This window comes from Myotis yumanensis, unplaced genomic scaffold (genome assembly GCF_028538775.1).
Source record: "Myotis yumanensis isolate MYYU_CA2020_CCGP unplaced genomic scaffold, mMyoYum1.0.hap1 SCAF_3, whole genome shotgun sequence".
In the NCBI taxonomy this organism is placed as follows: domain Eukaryota; kingdom Metazoa; phylum Chordata; class Mammalia; order Chiroptera; family Vespertilionidae; genus Myotis; species Myotis yumanensis.
Window position 1 is genome coordinate 134,663,799 of NW_027223754.1, and position 19,971 is coordinate 134,683,769.

Below are 19,971 nucleotides of genomic sequence, written 5' to 3' on the forward strand. Positions count from 1 at the left end.
AATCGCTTGCCCAGGCCTAAGACCTCTCACCAGGGCCTTAGGCCTAAGACCTCTGGCCGGGGCCTTAGGCCTGGGCCGGGAACGCCCAGCCTGCTCTGATGGCCCACTCTGTCCCTGCCCAGGCCTCAGGCTTCTGGCTGGGGTGATTGCAGGCTCTGCCTCCCTGGGTGGCATCTGGCGCTGCCCGCCCCACCTCCCTGGTCCCCAATCTGCAGCCCGGATCCCAAGGGTGGCATCTGGCGCTGCCCGCTCTGCCTCCCTGGTCCCCGATCTGTGGCCTGGATCCCGCAGGTGGTGTTTGACGCTGCCTGTCCCACCTGCAGTATGCAAATTTAACAGCCATCTTTGTTGGGTTAATTTGCATACTCTTCTGATTGGCTGGTGGGTGTAGCGAAGGTATGGTCAATTAGCATCTTTGTCTTTTATTAGTGTAGATGTTCAACTTCAAGCTGTTAAGGAAATGCAAATCAAAACTGTGAGATATTACCTCATACCTGTTAGAATGTCTATTATCAACTACACAGGTATTAACAAGTGTTGGAGAGATTGCAGAGAAAAGAAACCCCCAAACACTGCTGTTGGGAATGTAAACTGATGCAGCTACTATGGAAAACAGTATGGCAGTTCCTCAAAATATGAAGAATAGAGTTACCATGTGACCCAGCAATTCCTCTTCTGGGTATTTACTAGAACAACTCAGAAACATTTATTCACAAAGATTATGCAGCCTTATGTTCATTGCAGCATTATTCGCAGTGGCCAAAACATGGGGACAATCAAAATGCAAAATGTCCTTTGATACAGGATTGGATAAATAAGATATGGTACACATATACTGTGAGATACTATTCATCCGTATAAAAGATGTGATACTGCCATCTATGACAACATGGATGGACTTTGGGGATGTTATGCTACGCTAAATAAGTCAGTCAGGAAAAGCTAAGAACCTTATGATTCACTCAGATGTGGAATATAAAACTGAAACTCAGAGATACAGACAACAGTATGGTGGTTACCAGAGGAAAGGGGTTAGGGCAGTGGTAAAGGGTAAAGGGGGCCAAATATTAGTATATGGTAATGGCAGATGGTTTGACTTGGGTGATAGGCACAGAATGCAATTTACAGAACATGTATTATAGAAATGTACACTTGAAACGTATTTGATCTTATTAACCGATGTCTCCCCATAAATGTAATTTATTAAAGAACTTATTAATACATCCAACACATGTTGCTTAAAGTAGCAATGTTGATTTTAAAAAAAGACAGACAAAAAGAATTCGTAAATTATTATTCCATTAATAAAAAATCTAAAAAATACAAACTAATCTCTAATAACAAGAAACAAATTAGCGTTTGCCTAGGGAAGAGGTTGCAATTGAGAGATAAATTGGATTAAAGAGTAATACAAATAGATTTTAGAGAATGTTCATATATTTATCATCAAAATTGTGGTGATGGATTCATGAGTGTATACATATGTCAAAACTCAGTATCTTATACATTTTAAATATGTTTAGTTTAGTTTATGTCAGTTATACCTCGCTGAAATGTTTAAAAGAGTATACATTTAAAAGGGAAATAACAACAGCAAATTTTGAGAAAAATCTCAATTAACAGATTACAAATGCTAAAATTTCTGGACTTTGGATAGAAAATCATGTAGGGAAGTACACATCTTCAGTGTTTATCTCTATTCTTTATGTCATCATTACACTAAAATATTTTAGCTCTATATCTAGCTTGATAAAAAATATAAGGTGCTTACCACTACTTAAAATATCTTTTAGAAAAGTTACAATATATAAGCATTTATTTATAAATATTCACCATCGATTTTAGTCCATGTAGAAAAATTATAACATTTCTAACATTCTGTATATTTATTTATGTAAGTTAATATTTTATCTTATTTCTTCAATTCTAGTGCAGAAATATAAGTTTTTGGAAGAGCTAAAGAATGCCTGAGGTGTGAGTTTTTATTTGAAAGAAAGCCTGAATCTAGAAGCAGATTTTAGTTTGTGGTAAAAAAAAAAAAAAAAAATGCAACATTAAAATGAAATTTGTTTTTAGCATGATTCCTCTTGAGAAAATATTCTCTGATAAATAAAAATTCATGTATTAACTCTTGGAAAAAACAAAGATTTAGCCAAGTTACCAGGAGACATTTGTGATGCCTCATGTCAAAATTAATAAAACTATAAGCAGTCACCTTTTCCCACAGATCTCTTGGGATATTCTGTTTTATACTTTTTTTGGCTTTCAGTGGTATAACATCTGAATAAACATCCACATCAAGCTTTACAATAAGCATGCTTAGTCCATCAGTGTACGTTTAAAAGTACTAAAGGTACTTGTTCATGGAAAACAAGTTCCAATTCTGTCTCAGTAATCAGAGTGTAGTTTGGAGCAAAACATTCTGGGAGAAATAATATGGCAGAAATAAGCATGCCAAGAGCTAGATACTTTGCTTGTCTAGGCATTCATTATAATACTAGAGGCCCGGTGCATGAAATTTGTGCATGGCTAGGGTCCCTAGGCCTGGCTGGTGATCAGGGCCGATCTGTGGGCTACATGCAGGACGATTGGGGGGGCCCCTGCTGGCATCCACCTTGGCTGGCCTGGGGCCTGTTTGGTTGATTTGAATATTAGGCTTTTATTTTATAGGATGATATCAGGAATATCCCCAATATACCTTCCCTCTGATTATACCCTCATTATTGAAAAAGTCCTATTAGTGACTACGGACCAATTCTTAAGCTTACTCATCAAGCTGTAGTGTCACCAGGTATAACACCTTGAATTGTAATGTTTCCCTTGCTATTTTTATTTATGTAATTTTAGAATATTCCCCTAATTATCCTTGCCCCTGACACCTGTCTAGATTTCATAGCACCAACATTTTATTTTATTCCAAAATATGAAATAGTTTTAATATTTTGATGTTGTTTTAGAGCCTCTGTTTCTTTATTTTTCCTATATTATATTGCTAATGTTATTTTCTGTTGATTTTATTAGCATTGGCAAATGTTTTTAAATGTCCATCATTAATATTCTACCATTGTTCATCTTCCATTGGGTCAGCTGAAATATAACCAGTTATAGCAAGGGTGTCTGGGTGAAAGGTATTTTCCGAAAATGCATTCTTGCTCCATTTTTAGCATATTACTGTTATTGTTAAAAGTCAGGACTAATTTAAGTGACAAAATGTAGTGCCCCCTCTTCACATGCAAAGTTGTATACCCTTAACTTAAAGTTCCCACAGACCTTGTGCATTTTTCTCAACCTTTTACCCTCCTTAAGAAACCCTCCGTGGACTTGTAGGTGGTTGTATGTGTTAATTTTTGTTTTAGTTACTCTTCAAAACAAATTGCCACGAAATACCAGTGGGAAATAGTAATGCATCTCTCACTCTCCCCATGTGAGTGTTGCCTGTTTTGAGACCAAGGATGAATTGCAGGGTTGCTCAAGGTATGGTCTCCTACGGCAATGGCAAACAAGGGCAATAGCACAGGCACATTTAAAGTTCCGTGTGGACTGCCTTCACTGACCCAAGCTCAAGGCAAAAGGTGAGGAAGTAAACTCTTCCCATGATGGTGTGTGGGCTGAGGGCGATGTAGTGAGTATTTGCTGAAAAATAATCTGTCACACCAGTAGAGTATTTGCAAACTCTTTTCAACATTCTAAAGTAAAATAGTAACTAGCATAACACTAGTGCTTCAGTGAGAAAGACATATTGATTTATTTTCCCATAAAAATGTACTTACATATGGAGATTAAAATCAATTTTTAAATTACATTTTGGGTTAAGTGAATTTGAAGACTGGCCTGAAACCAAACCACCATGAATAGAATTATTTGTGTTCCAAGACATAAAAGTTCAACCTATCAACACTTTTTTGGGGAAGAAATGCTAATTTGGAAATGAACTGCATATGCTGCTATACATTCCATACTTCCCACAGAAGACCTAGATTTTTATTTTTGATTGAAATGATGGAAGCTTAGAACAAAATGTGAGTTTTTTCAGAAGATCTGCATAGAAACATAGACTAAAGCATACCATATTTTTTATATATTAATAAAAAGTTGTCTTAGAATATCCTATATACTATCTTTTGTTAGCTTGCATGTTTAACATTAGCTATATGGTTATCATTTACAACTGCCATTTGTCTATTTATGTTATTTGGTAGAATTTAACAAAACAAATAGTGGTTAAATATGACTTTAAAAAACAAACAAAACTCAGGTAGGATATGTAACTGAATATTGCTACAATAGCCATGAGATTTAAACTCATCTATTCTCCCTCTTAGTCATTCAGGTGACCTAAAAGCATACTTTTTATTTTATTTATTTTTTTAACTTTTAATTTAATTTTATTGTTTAAAGTATTACAGATGGTAGTACATATGTCTCCTTTTATTCCCCCCTATTGACCTTCCCCCGGTCTTCCCTACCCTCCGGCACATGTCCTCACCGCCTCCCCCCCCCCCCCCCCCCCCGCAGTGTCTTGTGTCCATTGGTTATGCTTATATGCATGCATACAAGTCCTTCGTATATATTTTTTTTTCTACCTGCACGAACAGCACTTTGCCTTCGTATATTTTTAAAAGAACAAGTAGGTGGTACTATGAGAGAAACACACAGGCACTGCACACACACACACACACACACAGGATTAGCTCATACATATATGAGCTTCCACATATTTCTTGATATTTAATCAGTCTCTAGTCTGAATATGAGTTACTATTCCATTTATCTATGCTTACTATTCATTAAGAGTAAAATGAATATAGTTTTAAATACTCAAAAATCTTAGAAAACCTAATTAAAATAATGACTATTTCATATTTTGAGGTACAAATGACATACCATATCATATTTATTTGAGTGTACAACATAAAATTCTGTATTTGTAAATGTTGTGAAATGACCACCACAATAACTCTAGTTAGCATACATAAAATATCTATTTCAATATATCACTAGTCCTTTCAGATTCTCTAATAGAAGTAGGCAGGTTATTCCCACTATAATAAAACCTAACATTATGCTTATTATTTATTACTTATCAATCTTTCTTCAAGAAGATTGAGCTAATTTTAATGTTGACATTCCTGATCCAGAAAAATGTTTAAAATGTCATGCCATCTTTCATCATCAGATTTTATTCTAAGTTACCAGTCAATAATAAAGTAATTATAACATAACATTTCATAAACAGTCCATGACATACATGGAGGTTGAATTCCATGGAATATGTTTTGGTATTTGATTCAGGATAAGTTGATTTAAGATACTTTAGCACAAACTAAGTGTTATTGAAACATTCTGCATTATTTGGTCTGTAGCATATTTTTATCATTCCATCACAGTAACACCTGTGGAATACAATAATTGTGACATAAAAATATATCTATAATGTTTTGATATCTGATTGTGGGTACCTATTGGTATAGCAGTGTATACCAATCTTTACCCCCACCCTAAGTTTCCCAGTGTCAGCATTTGGGGAATCTCAGAAGCCCAAGCAATTGTTTTTTATGTAACTGTCAATCATGACAGTAATTTGCAGACTAAAAGCTATTACCTTGTAAATAAAAACAAAAATCTATTAGCCTGTTCAAGTTTTATAAATCCTATACTGTTTCATTGGGCTAGCTTTCAGCGCATGTCAAATGTGATATTTTCTTGTAAGTCAGCAGCTGTGTAACTAAAATATAGGAGGCTTGTCTTAAATACAAGGCAAAATTGAAAATATGCATCCTTTTCCCATGTACCCAACTGTCAGCTTCTGATATGTGAGATTCCTAGTATGTCAAATATGGAATATAAAGAAGACCATTGTAGATGGTTTAAATTAATCTCAGTCACAGAAGGTCTGGAAATTGATCTGCATCAAGGATCTGTTTTTGTCTACGTCAGTATCCTATTTTGTGAAATCTAAATTCTCCCAATTTTTGCTGATTTCTCCTTAAGTTCAGGAGATTTTCCCCCTCCTCCTCCTCCCCCTCCTCCCCCTTCTCCTCCTTTTCTCCCTCCTCCTCCTCCTCTTCCTTCTACTCCTCCTCTTCCTCCTTCTCCCCCTTCTTCTTCTTTTATTATAGGGGTACTAACCAGGGCATGGGAGGGAGATGAGTCCATAGGGTATAATTCAAGGGTTACATTGCCCTGCAGTGCCTTTGTGTAAATATATACGTATGTAACTGCCTAAGCAGAAGCAGGACATCCAGGCTTTTCACATCCCTCCTCACTAGAACAGTGACTTTACAGTCATATGATAAAATAGTTTATTGTCAAATACCAAGAGGATGCACATGTCAGACAAAAACATATAAGCTCATTGTGAGACTGCCACTTGAGTAATCATCCCAACTTTCTCCTGAGAAGCCGCTCTGTACCTAAGATGCCAGGCAGTTTTGCTGTGATAAAGTGTCATGTATTTGTGGCCCCATACCTCTGGCAACATTTAACTCCACATTTCCATTTTGTTAATGCTATCATCATCTTTCTCTTTCTCACCTTATGCACCTATGTTTCTAATTTGTAGAGAAACCAGATACCAATGATTTTATTCACAAGTTGATCTATACATTCCTTCATTAAAACACACACACACACACACACACACACACACACACACACAAACAACAACAACCACACACACACACAAAACAATAAAAACACTGCAAGAAATCCAGGATTTTAACTTATTAATTCTCCTTCTTTCTTCTACAAACATGGGATATTTGCATCATTTTATTCCCTCTCTCACAATATAAAATCATATTAGATGCTGTGTGTTGTTGAGATGAATTTCTTTGTTTAATTTCAGTATGTGACAATATTTTCTCTTTTGTTTGTTTATTCAAAATTCCAGAATATTTATTAAACACCACTATCATATTTTCCCACCAAATTTGAATCTTTTGGAAGTAAATTGTTATCTTGCACTTTAACTGCACTTAAACAATAGATATAATTCACAGAAACATCTTTATAGAGTCATAAATACCGAATACAGGGGTGCTTCAAAGAATCAAATAGCCTCCTACATAGTTGTGATTGAAGTGTTTAAGTAGATGCTAAACTGCTTTATTCTTATCACTTGTTTAAGGTATGTGAAGTAAAAGATGTTCTATCTAATATTCTTTGATAGGAATTTCTTGTGTCAAAATAATTAGATAGCATGCCCTTAGCAAGGGGAAAAAATAATGCATTGTCTACAGTAATAAAGCTTTTCAAGAGCTAGTAGGATAATTATATTTGTGTGAATCTGTGTGTGCATATACATATGTATCTGTGTGTGAATATATACATGTATACTGTATATATATATATATATATATATGCATTGTTTTTTATATAAAATTTGTGAATATAAGTGGAAGAAATAATAAAATTGTATTTATATCAATTAACTTATTGGCATATCCATTATAAATTGAGTTGTGATATATTGTTAAGTTGTAGACTTGTTTATAATATATTATTATATTTATAAAAACACCTCAAAATCCCTTATATGCCTGAGTATATACATGTGTACGTGTGTAAACAAGAGAAATTTGATAAAAGTATGAAATAATGAACATCAACTTTCCTAAAATTCACTAACAATTAAGAGTGTGTTCTGAAAAATTCTAAATACAGTTACTAATGAATTTCATGCTTTCTTCTTTGGTACATTGTGAGAGAAACAAATACAAATGTAACATTTTCCATTAGTATTTGATTGCTTTTTATTTTATTTGCAGAAAATGATAAAAAATCATTCAGAGGTATAACTGCTTAGGCTCTGGTCTATTTTGGGATTAAATATGTTTGAAACAGTTTTTAGTTTTTCAATGTTACAAAATATTTTGTATTATTGGGTATTTTCTTATCTTTTTCAATTTTAATTTTCTGAACTTGGCAATATTTTTTGAGGGATATTAATTTGCATAGAATTTATATTTTATAAAATAAGTCATCCATTAACCATAAATAATACTATGCCATGCATTTTAAATTCAATTTCAGAATTTCAGTTGTCTGTGACTGCCAAGAACATACTACAGTCAGGCTTGTTTCTGAGGTAGTGATGTGGCTTATTAGTTACAACATGCAACATGAAGACATTGATCCCCCACATACTCAGACATATTGGTCGTCCCCAAGTTTTAAATTGCTACTTTAATTGGAGCAGAAAAAGCTTACTTTCTGCCAGCTATGTTAATATGTGCCTATGAGAAACTCTATTAGCTGGCTTCATAGTTTAAATATATTCCAATGATGGCTTATCATGCTTCTAAACTGTTGCCAGACATCTGCCTTGCTGGCCCACGCCTTAATGAAAGACTACCTCAACAGCAGCTGGAAGTGAGTAGACAGCTCATGGCTATGTACACACACACACACACACACACACACACAGAACCTGGCTAGGTATACACACACACACACAACACACACACACACACACACGCACACAAAACCTGGCTATGTACACACACACACACAACCTCCTCCAAGATGCTGCCTCTATATAATTCAGCATCTGTGGGACATTTCAGTATCTGGCTTTGCTTTTGATTCCTCCATCTCATGCTTAAGTCTGTGTGCATAAATGATCTCATTTACAACAAATTCTCCATTAAGGTCTGCATATATTACGAACAATATATGTATTAAAATAGCCTTGAGGTATTTCAATTTACATCACATCAGTCTATTAACAGCTTTATTAACCTATAATCTACCCTAATTTTAACAAATTCCACCCCCCAGCATAATTACGGTATCATTGACATAAAACATGATTTGATATAGGTATACATGATAAGAAAACCATTTTGTGTGTATGTGGTTAGTACTTTTAAGATTTACTCTTTTAGCAAGTTTCAAGTATATAAGACAGTGTTGTTAACTATAGCCACATGCGGTACATCAGATCCCCAGATCTTGTAACTGGAAGTTTGTACCCTATGACTACCTTTACCCGAATGCCCGGGGGTACGCTCCTAGGTCTGTTTATCACATGTCCCGGAGGATTCATAGCTCACTGCTGGCCACACAGCAGGTTGGCAAGGCTGTAAGTAGAGAGCATATGAGAGTGCACAATAGGCATGCAAATATACTTGTTTAATTAATGAATTATTCTTATTATTTTAGTTTGTTTATTTTATATTTTAATTTTTCTGCTGTTTTCTTCTCAAAGTTGTGCTCCAGATTTGATTTATCTTTTTTGTATTCTCTAAACTATCTTAAGTACTTGTTTCAGAAGTCTTTGTTTTGCTGCCCAGTATGTGGACTCGCTGATGGCGTGTAGGCTACAAATTATGCAGGGCAAAATCACAGACACTATGGGTTAAGGGTTTAGGGTCATGCTGGGAGCTGATTGATAGGAGGTGAGGGAAGGGTGGTGAGTCTTTTCTTCAGGTCTTGAGGACATCTCTGAGGTCTGTACCAGCATCCCTCTGTCTGGTCTCATGGGAAAGTAGCCAACGGGTCATTCCATCTTAGGGCTCAGGAACTGAAACATAACTTACTAGTAGGTCAGGATGTAATCTTTAACCTGCCAGAGGTCTGGATCCTCATAATTAGTCAGGTTGGAGCTAATTTCTTCTGCTGCCTCCAGGATTGCTGACTATCCGCAGGAAATTCTAGGTCTCTCAGTGGTTAGAGAGAGTTGATTTCTAGAGTGAGAATTTAAAACTAAATGTAATCAAAGTTCTAAAGACCCTCAGTTCAGTTGTCATTGAAAAGCTTGATTTGGGGCACAAGCATTTCAATAAAAATTCTAAGTGTCAGGATTTTACACTAAGGTAACTTAACAATTTTTTTGTGAAGAGAGTCCTCACTTAAATTCCTGGATAGGTTCTATGACTAAGCTAAATAATGTATAACAAAGGCTCATTGATATAAACAAGAGTCAAGTTCCTATGTCATTTCATCAACATTATAACCTACTAGAGGCCTGGTGCACCCTCTCACAGTCCAGCCTGCACCCTCTCACAGTCCGGGAGCTCGCAGGGGTGGGAGGCAGCCCGGCCATCAGGGGGAAGGTAACACCCCCATCACACCTCTGCTGCTGCCACTGCTGGCAGCACAAGCCTCGGCTGGCCCTTACCTGAGCCTCGGGCAGCCCTGGGTGTCTGGGCATGCCATCTTTGAGGGTGTGGCAGCCAATTAGCATATTCCTTCTTTATTAGATAGGATAACCAAATGAAGTTGAATGCAATGACATTATGCAAATACCTGCTGTAAAAAGGTAATTCAGAGAGAGAATTATCCTTCTCCAAGTTTGCCCTCATGGTTACCTCTTACATAACCATAGTGCTAAAGCAAAATCAGGAATTTTGGTACAAAATGTGTATATATTTTTATGTCATGCTGAACCATGTGTAAGTTTGTGTAATTACTAATTCAGTCATGAAATAGAACTTTTTCATCACCACAAAGCTCTCCCTCATTCTTCCCTGTATAGGTACACCCATCACCCAACACCATCTCCAACCCATGGCAATCACTAAATTGTTTTCCATGTCTATACTTTTGTCATTACAAAAACGTATGTAATCAGACAATATTTAATATTTTCTTTTATATTTTTTACTTGGCATAATGCTCTGGAGACATGTCCAAGCTATTTTTTATCAATAGTTCAATCCTTTTTATTACTGAGCAATATTTCATGACATGGAGGTACTATAGTTTGTTTAACCATTCACCTATGAAGGGATATTTTAGTTATTTCCAGGTTTGGGTTATTTGCTTTGATGACTATTCATATACTGATTTTTGTGTGGATAGAGGTTTTTATTTTTCTGGGATATTGTCCAGAGGTATTATTTCTGGGTCAAATAGTAAATATATGTTTTTCTTCTTTTAAATAATTCTTTATTGTTGAAAGTATTACATAAATATATATTTAGTTTTTGTTTTGTTTTTTAAGATATTACCACAATTTTTTCCAGAGTGGAGTCAACATTTTATATTCACACCATCAGTATATAAGTGATCCAATTTATCTGTATCTTTACCAGCAATTGATAATACCACTTTAAAAAAATGTTAACTGTTCTAATATGTATATAAAGATATCATAGACTTAATTTCTATTTCCTTACCCTATTTATGTTGAATATCTTTTCATGTGTTTATTGCCATCTTTTTGTCCTTTCAGTGTAATGTCTCTTTATGTCTTTTGTATACTTTCTACTTGAATTGTTTATTTTTAATTGGTGAATTTTGAGAGTTCTTTATATTTTCTAGATATGATTTCTTGATCAGATATGTGGTTTGGAAATATTTTTCCCCAGTAGGTACCTTGTCTTTTTATCTTCTTAATGGGGTATTTTAATTTTGATATAGTTCAAGTTTTATACTTTTTATCTTTTATGGATCATGCTGTTTGTGTCAACTCTTTCTAATGCTTGTTCCTGAAAAACTTTTCCTGCTTTCTTCTATAAGTTTTAAAGTTTTATACTTAGATTGTGATCCATTTTGAATTGACTTGTATAAAAAGGATAACATTTAGAGGGATATTTAATTTTTATTTGCCTACAGATTTCTAATTGTCCCAATACCATTTATTTAAAAGGCTATATCTTTCCTTCACTGACTTACAATTGCATCTTCTTAAAAAAGCATTTGGCCACACTTCTGTGGTATGGGGCTATTCCTGGGTTCTCTATTCTCTTCCATTCATCACTGTATACGTAGTTTTGTCTACTTTAACTATATCATATGTCCTGAAGTCAAATACATTCCACATTATTTTTCCTTTTAAAAATGTTTATTTTTTTCTTTTCCTTTCCATATAAATTTTGGAAAAATCTTGCATCTGATTACAAATAAATCTGGCTGAGATTTTGATAGCATTTGGGTGGGAGTGAAAGTCCAGACTCCTCATAGTCTCTACTTAGACTGTAGAAGGGTGGGGCCATCTCACTGTACAGTGGGAAAGTCCCTGCTCCCCAGTAGTTCTCAGACAACACTGCGTGAAGAGTGGGTGATTGGGTCACCTCATTACAACCTGACAAAGTGGATAACTAGACTCTCTATTATGTCTTTACTGGCAAATTTATGGGTGAGGGCGTAGTTTGTGGTGTTTGGCTGGAATAGAGCACTTATTGTCTAAATTTTTCTGTCTTGATAAAATCCTTCCCTGTTTCTTTGGTTAGAGAACAGGTTTACAAGATTTCGCCACAGTGCATTTTATTTTTTGTCTGAGTCATTGATATATTGGAGTTGTCAACTCATCCAGCTCCAAGTCTGAGATGTATGAGGCAAAAAGTTAACCCGGGATAGTCACCACTGTGTTGTTCCTTGGGTCCCCATTATCCTTCTTCCCTCCACTTTGTAGAGTCTTCTTATGGTTGCTTTAAATGTGATGTTCCAAGGTTGTAGTTGTGCATAGCGGTATGTTTAGGGAAAAGTACATCTACTCCAACGTCCTGGAAGTCACTGTAACAAGTTTGTAATTTAATATCACTTACACGCCCAATACTGTACTATGGGAGGAAAATCTAGACATCAAGGGAATCATTCTCTGCTAGAGAAGGAAAAAACCAAGGCAGATTATTTCTAAATGACATAAGTGGGAAAAATATATATGCTCACTTGTGCAGGAGAATTCAGAGGAAGTTTGCTTAGCTAAAACTAGAAGTTCAGGAACTAATTCTTATAGAATATGATGCCTGAATTAAGTTTTAAAATAGAAGAAAAATTCACCAAATGGAAAAAATAAAAAGAACAGGAAAACAATCCAAGCAAAAGGATGCTTACATAAAAAACCATAACCTGGCATATTTATAGATATATTTTAAAAGCTATTTTAGGCTTGGCCGTGTTGCTCAGTGGTTGAGTGTGGACCTATGAACCAGGAGGTCATGGTTCAATACCTGGTCAATGCACATGTCCAGGTTGCAGGCTGGATCTCTAGTGTGGGATATGCAGGAGGCAGCCAATCAATGATTCTCTCTCATCACTGATGTTTCTATTTCTCGCTCCCTCTCCCTTCCTCTCTGAAATCAATATATATTTTAGGAAAATATCTGAGGATGAAGAAATAGGTAGAGATTAGTCTTACTGGTCCTAGAATTCTGTCATAAAGATCAAATAGTTGTTTTTCTGAAAGAAAATTTGAAACATTGAAATGTTTTATAAAAATTTAGGATAGGTCAAGTTGCTTTTAGGTAGAATTATCTAGAAATTAGGTAAAGAATAAATGGCAAGGAAAGGTGAACAAGTATAAATTATCACATTATCTCAAGATGCAGATAATAATAGTCTTAAATATAGAGGTAGAAATAGAGATTAATTATTAAAAGAGAATAAAAATATCCCATAGATAACACTATCAGTATTAATTATTGCTTAATCTCCATCCACTGCTATAAGAAAGTATGATGTAAAATGTGAAGCTCAGAAGAGAGGTCAAGATTTTGAAGGCCCTAATAATTTTGAAATATTATTATACTGAAAGACACATGTTAAAGAGAAAATACAAACAAACCAGGAACCTTATAGTGAAGGGGAGAGTAAGTTAGGACAGAGAACTATGGGAGAAAAATCATCTCTGTACTTGTGGATATAGAATTTTTCACAATTCAGTCAGTTTCTGTTATAATTATGAAAGTAGAAGTCTAGTAAGAAACCTTAACAAAATATGCTTGCTTAGTTTGGCATAAAGTAGTTATTGGTGTTCCTTATAAGAACTATTTCTTTGTTGTATATGTGTGTCTGTGTGCTACAGTGGGAATTACTTTACTTTGAGAAGTATTAGGCATTAGTAGATAATTATTTTGAATTTATGAAAATTAACTAATAAGAAACAAAAGTTTAGGGACAACATGATTAAAATGTACTTTATTTTAAAGCATGGACAATAAATAGGCTTATTTACAGGCTGATATAAATCAATGCCCACCCACCCCCCAAAAAAAAATAGAGGAATAATTGGAACTCCCATTTAACCCAGTGATCCCACTTCTAGGACTACTAGTATATTCCCCAAAAATAGAATATATCCCAAGAAAACAGAAACACCAATCAGAAAGAATATATGCATCCCTATGTTCATAGTAGCACAATTTACAATAGCTAAGATTTGGAAACAGCCTAAGTGCCCATCAGCAGATGAGTGGATTAGAAAACTGTGGTGCATCTACACAATGGAATACTATGTTTCTGTAGAAAAGAAGGAATTCTTACCATTTGCAACAGCATAAATGGAACTGAAGAGCATTATGCTAAGCAAAATAACACAGTCAGAGAAAGATAAATATCACATGATCTCACTCATTTGTGGAATATAATGAACAACATAAACTGATGAACAAAAACAGAATCAGAGTCATAGAAGCATCAAATAGACTGTACAACCTATGAGGGAAGGTGAGGGTTGCGGGGGTAAGAGATCAACCAAAGGACTTGTATGCATGCATATGAGCATAACCAATGGACACAGATGGGGGGTGTTGTGTGTGAGGGCATGTGCTGGGGATTGGGTGCGGCTGGGGAGAGGTCAATGGGGGGAAAAGGAGACTTATGTAATGCATTAAACAATAAAGAACTTAAATTTAAAATAAATAAATAAATAAATAAATAAATAACTCTTAAAAAGGCAATGGATAGAAGGCCATCAAGAATATATAGTGGGGACTAAAAAACAATACAAAATATCAATTAATCTAAGAGCTGGTTCTTTGAAAAGATAAATAATATTTATTAACCCTTAGCCAGAATTATCAAGAAAGAAAGAGGACAAAAATAAATAAAATCAGAAATGAAAGAAACAACATAACAATGGAAACCACAGAAATACAAAGGATTGTAAGCAAATGCTAGTACTATAAACAACTATATGCCAACAAACTGGATAACCTGGGTGAAATGGACAAATTCCTAGAAACATACAATCCTCAAAAATTCAATCAGGAAAAATCAGAAAACCTGAATTGGCAATAACAATTAGTAAAACTGAAGCAGTAATCAAAAAACTCATAGCAAACAAAAATTGAATGGATTTACAGGAGAATTTTACCAAACATTCAAAGAAGAACTAACACCTATCCTCCTCAAACTATTCCAAAAAAGTCAAGAGGAAGAAACAGTTCCAAGCTCCTTTTATGAAGCCATCAAGATCCTAATTCCAAAAACAAATAAAGACATTACACAGAAAGAAAATTACAGGCCAGAATCCTTGATGAACATAAATGCTAAAATCCTCAACAAAATACTGGAAAATTGGATCTAGAAATACATTCAAAAGATCATGCACCATGACCATATGTGATTTATTCTGGGACGCAAGCCTGGTATAATATTCACAAATCTAGTACTCTTATTCAACATAGAATTGGAAGTCCTAGCCACAGCAGACAAGAAGAAAATAAAAGAAATCCAAATTGGAAAGGAGGAAGTAAAATTACTATTTTTCACAGATGACATGATATTGTACATAGAAAACACTAAAGACTCCACCAGGAAAATACTAGACTTAATAAATGAATTCGGCAAAATAGCAGGATACAAAATCACGATAGGGAAATCAATGGCATTTTGATATATCAATAATGAACTCTCAGAAAGAGAAACTAAAAATACAATCCATTTATAACTGAAATGAACAACAACAAAATTAAGATACCTAGGAATAAACTAACCAAGGCGATAAAAGACTTGTACTCAGACAACTATAGCACATGGGGGAAAAAAAAGAAATAGACAAAGATACAAACAAATGGAAGCATATACCATGTTCATGGATTGGAGGAATTATTATATTATTTAGAGCAATCTATTGGTGCAATGCAATTTGATCCCCAGTCTGGCATGTACAGAAGGCAATGGATCAATGTTTCTCTCTCACATCAATGTTTCTCTTTCTCTTTCTCCCTCCCTTCCTCTCTCTAAGCATGTCCTCTGATGAGAATTAAAAAAAAAAAAAGTATAGGGTAGTAACCTGGCTTTAAACATTGTTCCTCATAATGCTTGGCACAGAGCAAGAACTTTTTAATTCCTTGCTCACTAATGGGAAGAAGTTCAAGCCTATGACACTATAGGATAGAAACTATTTAAATCAAGTTCCAGATAAATATGTAAGGGTGAGTGGTATGGCCAGAAGGTAAGGTTGTTCGTATATAGTAGCCTCAAATTTAAGATTTCAGGAGAAATCTTAGTCACCTGTTAAAAGTAAGAGGCTTGGCCTTGGATGGTATTCTTAAAGAAAGGGACTACATTTTATAAAAATTGAAAGAAGAGTAAGTGAACAAATCATTAACAAACAGGAAAAAAACTAAACTAAAAAACACAGTGGTTTATCACAATTTATAGAATCAGTTGAAATTGACAGTGTCAATTTGTAAGTAAAGCATTCCACAATAGAGATTTGTCCTTCCTTTATTGTTAAAGTTTAACTAACCAAAACAAAATTTTTGATCAATTATATCCCTGTATACACTGTGTATTTTAAAATCTAAAACCCTAATTCTTTTGTAATTCCAAATATTCTCCTTCATTAAGAGGCATTTCATTACAAATTTACTAACATCTATCAACTATCAAATTATATTAATTATAGCTACTTAGTATTTGTTGAACAAATGAATCATTGAATGAATGGGCTTTGGACATTGTGAAATGGACACAGATATCTGCTACCAAAATGCAGGCTTTTTATCATGTTAATAGTTTCAAATACAGTGTAAGCCTCTATTTCATCTATGTCATCTCTTCCTACAATTAATCATTTCCAAAGTTCAATTATTTTCTTCAGGATGGCAACTTGCTACTGTAATATTGCATTTATCAGAAGAATCAAATGTAAGAAGTCATGTCATCCATCAAACTGTCTTCTGAGTTGATTACATATTAAATAATTCTATTTATAAACATGTGCAAAAGAGAAGATTCCACAACTTCTGACAACAATTTGAATATTTAATCTTCTTTTCAAAAGAGAGACACCTTTATCTTATTCTCTGATGAGTTTAAAAAACCAGATCACAATTATTACATAAAAATATTGAGTTTACTCCCAGATATCCTGATAACTCAAACATGAGCAATCAAGACAGGATAACCATGACTAATACATAACCAAATGAACACATTTCAAGGACATGTTTTTATTTATTGACTTTTAATTTTTATTAACAGAGTTGATATTTTACAATAGTTTTAGATTTATAGAAAAATTGAGCAGATACTACAGAAAGTTTCCCATATATCTCCTGAACCCAGTTCCTCTATTAATGATATCTCATATTAGTATGACACATTTGTTACATTAATGAACCAACTTCAGACATTATTATTAAACTAAAGTTCATACTTTTTCAAATTTCCTCAGCTTTTATCAAATTACCTTTTTCTGTTCTAGGATCCCAACCAAAATACCACATCATTTCTTCTTAGGAATCTCTTAACTATGACATGGTTTCAACTTTTCCTTATTTTTGATGATCTTGAGAATATAAGGAAGGACTGGTCTTATATATTGTAGAGCCCCTCTATTTAAATTTGTCTGATGTTTATCTCAGGATTAGGTTGAGATTATGTGTTTTGGGAAGGACAATCACAGTTACAGTGACATTTTCATCACATCATATCAAGGGTACATACTATCAATATATTTTATGACTGTTGATATTCATGTAGGACATAGACAAACTTTAAGAGAATGACTCTCTTTAGCCCTGATAATTTCCTTTGTTCTGAAGTTGGCTTTATCTGAAATTAATATAGCTATTCTCTCTTCTTTCTGATTGGTGTTAGCATAGTATATGTTTCTCCTTCTCTTAATCTATTTGTGTCTGTTTAAATTTGATTTCTTATAAACAAGATAAATAATCAGTTAATCTCTGTCTTTTAATTGGTCATTTTACACACAATCATTGGCTTCTGAGACTAGTTAGTTTCACCTTACCTCAATAATACAATATCAGAGCAAATTCAGATGTTTACTGTGACCAATTATAACCCTAAGGATCACCTGTATACATCCGGGCATTTTGCTTTTTAACCTCTCAAACCCAAGGAAAGGGCACAAAATTTAAAACCATTATTTTTCTGCAGAAAAAATTTTGTACTCCTCTGAGAGTGAAGATTACCTATTCATTGAAAATGCAAAAACCTGTTTATTCTTTTGGACATTGTATTTGGATGACACTTGGAGAAACCAAGAACATGAACAATTCTATTCCAACTCAGGCAGGAGCATTTTCTAGAGACTTTTAAATAAAGCACTGAGGGGGAAAAAAATCTTCAAATTGCCTATTTAGGGTTTCTGCCATCGTGGCATTACATGTGATTAAACTGAAAGCTATTCTGGGGCCTACTGCAGATAACTTTATACTTGTTTCACAAACTACTTTGCAAAAATATGAAATTTAGAAGTTCCCCCATCAGGGCACAAATATAGAAATCCCCTGTAACTGTGCATGATCTAATTTATTTATTTATTTATTTATTTTATTTCAGAGAGGGAGAGAGAGATAGAAAATCAATGACAGAGAATAATTGATCAGCTGCCTTCAGCACAGCCCCCACTGGGGATCGAGCCAGAAATCTGGGCATGTGCCCTTGACCAGAATTGAACCTGGGTTCAGCCCATGGGCCAACACTCTATCTACTGAGCCAAACCAGCTAGGGCACCTTATTTTCTTAAGTAATTGGTTTAATTTCTTGCTTTCTATTACTGAGTTGAACCTAACTACCATACTTCAGCTTCTCAGCCAATCTCACCATAGAAACTGTGTAAAATGTAATTTGGCAATAAGTGTAAACTTTCCACTTAATTTATATGTAGTTCAAATATTATCTGATGAGCCAAGCAGAGTATTTATATAGTTATATAAAATAACTCTTCTATGACCTTTATGAAACAAAACAAAACAAAATGTGCCTAGCTTATCTATCTATCTAAATATAAGACTAAGCAAACTTTATGATGGTTACCACTGTCGACCACTCACTATGATGTACACTGACCATCAGAGGGCAGGCGGGCAGTAAGGAGTGAGCGGTCCCAGACTATGAGAGCGCCAGACTGCAAGAGGGATATCTGACTGCTGGTTTAGGCCCAGGGGGCTCGGGCCTAAGCCAGCAGGCGGACATCCCCCAAGGGGTCACAGACTGCAAGAGGGTGCAGGCCGGGCTGAGGCTTCCCCCCCAGTGCACGAATTTCATGCATCAGGCCTCTAGTATATATATAAAAGGCTAAATGCTAAGTGTCCAACTGGTCACTATGATGTGCACTGACCACCAAGGGGCAGACGCTCAACGCAAGAGCTGCCAAGCCACAGTGACTTGGCAGCAGCAGTTCTCAGGTAACGCACCCCAAAACCAGAGAGGAGGGAGCCCAATTCCTCAACGGGCCATGCGATTCCACCTTTGGCTGTGGGTTATGTTGTTGCTAGGGCACTGTCAGCCCTGAATCTGGTTTACTGCACACACTTGCATTTGCATTCCACACCCTGTATGACAGAAACTTTGCAGAATGCCCTCTCACACTCCAGGACCCCTCAGGACGTGTTGGAGAGCCGGTTTCAACCTGATCCCCACAGGTCAGACCGAGGGACTCCACCTTCCAGAGATACCATGCTCACTTCGCAGACACCAGGAAGGGACCACGGGAGGTTGACTCCAGTGCATGTCCGAGCCATCTCACCCAGTCCCACCTAGTCAGCCACCATCTAATTAATTTTCTTTCAATGTGCACAAATCGGTGCACCAGGTCACTAGTAGAAAAATGAAAAGAATGCTATCCTTGACCATGGAGTGTTCTGCTATAAAATGAGAAGGAAAGAATCAGACAAAAAAATATACATTTTTAAAGCAAAAAGATACTTGTGGAATGTCAAGTATATAAATACTGAAGAATGCTCTTGAATTTATCAACAAAGAAGCCTAGAAAAGGTAGATTCAATGTTGAAAGAGAGTGAGGACAGATTATAGTAGATAGAGGAA